General features: G+C 40.4%; 1 long non-coding RNA gene across 1 annotated transcript; it reads left to right on the top strand.

The window, feature by feature from the left end:
* Positions 1 to 406: 406 nt before the first annotated feature.
* On the top strand, positions 407 to 4,135 carry LOC139037825 (uncharacterized). Its single transcript, XR_011490753.1, has 2 exons — positions 407 to 532; positions 2,869 to 4,135. It is a non-coding gene; the product is annotated as an uncharacterized lncRNA (long non-coding RNA).
* The last annotated feature ends 366 nt before the right edge of the window (positions 4,136 to 4,501 follow it).

Here is a 4,501-nt window from a genome sequence, read left to right as displayed (position 1 = left end):
AATACAAGGGAGAGTGGTCACTCTTTGTACCCCAGACCCTAACCCAGAGATGGAACTAAGACATAGCAACAGAACTTTCTGGAGGCCCATCTAAGACCCGATGCAACGGACCATCTACTTTGTAACAGTAGAACTCTCCGTAATGAAATGAGTCAATCCACAGAGGGTGTGCTGCCCCATCCCAGAAGTGCTCAAGCAGAGGCCAGCTGCATGGTCGGGAGCATCTCGCAGGAGCCACTCTGCCATCTCTACCTGGCCGTCTGATTTTACAGTCAGCTTGTGGGTTGCTCTCTGTGGTTTTGTTTTGCTCTCGTGGCAAATCAATGTGCTGAGCTGGGCATTTTCTTATCATTCACATGTTGAAATAGGAAACCAGGGCCAGTAGAGACAAATCTCAAACTAGAATTCAGATCTGGAGACCTTAAAACCTTGCCTGGTTACTCTCTCCCAGTGCCTGGACGTAATTTCTGTGCTTTTTGGGGCGCAGTTTTCAGGTCTTCCAGTGAATGAGGAAGTCGCTGCTTTTAATAAGGTAAGATGAAATATTTACCATGTGTCAGGTTCTAAATATGAGTCACAGCCTAGCAAATGTGCCCAACTAATCGCACCATTAAATTTTATGAGAAAACACTGGCTTAGGTTCTTCTTTGACACAAGTTATCTAGTGTCATAGGTTCGTAGGAAGGTTCAGTCATTCCAATTAGTACAGATTTTTAAAACATTTTGTTATAGAAAAATACAACCATGATACAGAAGATAGGAAGGAAAAAAGAGAAGACTTGAACATTCCTCCTGATCTTGCTACCAAACTTTCTTCACTATTAGTTAGCATTTTGGAATATTTCCATCTACTCCTTTTTTTTTCCCTAGGCACATATATCTTTGTAATCTCTTTTAATATTACATCACAAGTGGCTTTTTTATGTTATTACCTGACTTTCATAACTATCATTTTTAGTGCCACATACTACATGTCACCTCTTATTCTGACACTTTACTCCTTTTCCACAATCTTGATGGTCTCTATGGGTTTCATTTTACATTTAAGAAGAAAGATTTTATCCACACATTGTGTTTTAAAAGTCTGGATGAGGGGGTAAGGGGGGAGGGATAAATTAGGAATTTGGTATTAACATATACACACTCATATATAAAATAGATTATCAAAAGGACCTACTATATAGCAAAGGGAGTTCTACTCAATATTTTGTGATAACCTATAAGAGAAAAAGGCTCTGAAAAGGAATATATATGTATAAATGCATCATTTTGCTGTACACTTGAAATTAACACAACATTGTAAATCAATTATACTTCAGTAAAAAAAATCGTTTGAAAAATAGATTAAAAAAGGACCTACTGTATAAGCACATGGAACTTGATATCTTGTAATAATCTGTAAGGGAAAAGAATCTGAAAAAGAATATATATACACAGATGTATATATGTATACACACACACATACATGTATTAATTGAATCACTTTGCTATACATTTGAAACAAACATAACATTGTAAATTAACTATACTTCAATAAAAAGAGAGAAAATTAAAAAATAAAAGTCCAGGTAGCATCTCCATGGCACTCACAGTGGTTATTTGGAAAGGAAACACAGGGTTGATTTCATATTTATGTTTTTCTTGTGTGCTATAGATATTTTACTAGAAGTCTGCATATTTCCTTGTAGAAACTTTAAAAATCTATAGACTATGATGTTACAGACCCATTGACTGCAAATGGAACACTTACGCATGCCTAACCCTTCTGTAGCTGCCACTCAAAATGTTCACAAGCACCACTGCATACAGTGCACGGAAATCAACAGAACATGTTGACTGCTTTAAACATTAACAGCTATCATCATCAAATGCATGAGGAGGTGTGCGTGCGTGTGTGAGGCTAGAAAGCATCATTTTCCAAGCTTGCTTGCCTGTGCCTGTTCAGTCGTGTCTGACTCTTGGCAACCCAAGGACTGTAGCCTGCCAGGCTCCTCTGTCCATGGAGTTCACCAGGCAAGAGTCCTGGAGTGGGTTGCTATTTCCCACCCCAAGGGATCCTACCAACTCAGGGCTGGAACCCAGGCCTCCTGCACTGACGGCAGATTCTTTACTGCTGGGCCACTAGGGAAGCCCTTTCCAAGCTTATTAGACCTATATCCTCCTGGGAAAAGATTTCATGAGCAGGAAACATTAATTTCCCCGCTTACTGCACATATGGTTTCAATTATAGAAATCATAAAAGGAAAAAGGTCTAAACATCGCTGTAAGCGAACAAAAAGCTTGTGAGTCTGCTCAGCTTTTAACTCAGTGCCAAACCCTGTTCTTCTAGAAGCAGTTCTCCTTAGAAGTCAGCTCATAATTATCTTTTTTTCTTTTTTATTTTTTAAGTTATGAAAGTATGATAACATTTACAGGAGTCTTAGAAAATACAGAACAAGGTTATATATTGTTCCATTACATCAATTCATAATTGCTATTGTACAGTGGAAATTAACACAACATTGTAAAGCAATTATCCTCCAATTTAAAAAAAGACAACTAAAAAAAAAATACTTTAAACAATGTAAATGTCATGAGAACAGCTGTAAATACAACATAAATGCTATGTAAATAGTTTCCAGTATGCAGCAAATTCAAATTTGGTTTTTGGGAAAAACAAAGTCAGTTCAATCTCCTAACTATCCCCAGCCCCCTCACTGTTGAGGAATCCTTACTATTAATAATCATGTTCCCGAAAGCGATGTGTCCTTTCCAGTTTTTCTTTCGGTCACCCTTGCATCAGCTTCTCTAGGAAATCCGAGCGCTTGTTGTCTAAGGGAGGGTTCTGCGCAGCCATTCTCACCATATTCTCCCCTTTCTATCACCAAGAGAGGAAAGGAAAGGCTGTTACCTGGAGAGAAGAATCTGGGATCTGAGTCGGACACCAATGGCCATGTGCTGCCCACAGGCCTCTTCTCCCCACAACTACTGCCCTGTTTTAAGGCAAGTACGGGGTGAAATGACCCATGAAGTTCTGTGAAATTCAGAGACTATGATTCATTTTCTTCTCATTCTACGCTTAGGATGTGAGCTCACTGCTGAGGCTCAGCTCTACCTTTGACCAGCTGTGTGGCCCTGAGCAAGTTTTCTAACCTCTCAATTCCTTGTTTTATCTATAAAACAGCAACCGTATTTGTATGTTCTTCATTGGACTATAGAGCATTTAAAGCGAAGTCATGTACACACTGCTATATTTAGGATGGACAGCCAACAAGGACCTACTATATAACATGGACATGGAACTCTGCTCAATATTATGCACCAGTCTGGATGGAAGGGGGGTTTAGGGGAGGATCAGTTCAGTTGCTCAGTCATGTCCGACTCTTTGCAACCCCATGGACTGCAGCACACCAGGCTTCCCTGTCTGTCACCAATCCCCAGAGCCTGCTCAAACTCATGTCCATCAAGTTGGTGGTGCCATCCAACCATCTCATTCTCTGCTGTCCCCTTCTCCTTCTGCCCTCAATCTTTCCCAGCATCAGGGTCTTTCCCAATGAGTCAGTTCTTCACATCAGGTTGCCATAGTATTTTAGTTTCAGTTTCAGCATCAGTCCTTCCAATGAATACTCAGGACTGATCTCCTTTAGGATGGACTGGTTTGATCTCCTTGCTGTCCAAGGAAATCTCAAGAGTCTTCTCCAACACCACAGTTCAAGAGGATCAATCCTTCCTTATTATCAGCCTTCCTTATGATCCAACTCTCATATCCATACACGACTACTGGAAAAACCATAGCCTTGAGTAGATGGACTTTTGTTGGCAAAGTGATTTTTAATCACTGCTTTTTAATACCCTGTCTAGGTTGGTCATAGCTTTTCTTCCAAGGAGTAAGCATCTTTTACTTTCATGAATGTATATGTATGGCTCAGTCCCTTTGCTGTTCACCTGAAACTGCCACAACATTGTTAATCGGCTATACCCCAATACAAAGTGCTTTTGGTGTTAAAAATAAAATATCCCAAAAATGTGAGATAATACATGTAAAGCACTTAGAATAGTACCTGGTGTATGCAATTATTTAGTTATCTGTAATTTTCTTTGTTCTTTTATTTTACAAAACAATGTGCCACAGAAATAAAATGAATGCAAAATTTTCCTTTGGGAGCATCTGACTCAGTGAACGATCTCCATCTACTCTGGTTTTCTTTCTGTCTCTCTGAGCCCTTCTGGATTCTGAATCCTCATTCTCTTCCTAGCTTCTAGCTACCAAGACTCCCAGGAATCACAGCTGCCAAGCCGAGTCAGGCTCTTCGTCCTCCTCTTTGCTTCCCGCTCTGGGAGGATCAGTGTGACTGGATGACCAGCTGAGCTCTGTCCTAGCTCGGACAAGTTCACCCACCCACCGGGCACTTCCCCTGTGGTTGTTCAACACTTCCCTATCGCAAACGTGTCTCATGTGCTGAACTGGCCTGAGAATACAGATCTGAAAACTGCACTTTCAGGAACCCTACAGTCAAAGATG

The sequence above is a fragment of the Odocoileus virginianus genome, chromosome 2, assembly GCF_023699985.2.
Source record: "Odocoileus virginianus isolate 20LAN1187 ecotype Illinois chromosome 2, Ovbor_1.2, whole genome shotgun sequence".
In the NCBI taxonomy this organism is placed as follows: Eukaryota; Metazoa; Chordata; class Mammalia; order Artiodactyla; family Cervidae; genus Odocoileus; species Odocoileus virginianus.
Note: the sequence above shows the minus strand (reverse complement) of the source record. Positions and strands in the feature narration are given on the sequence as shown.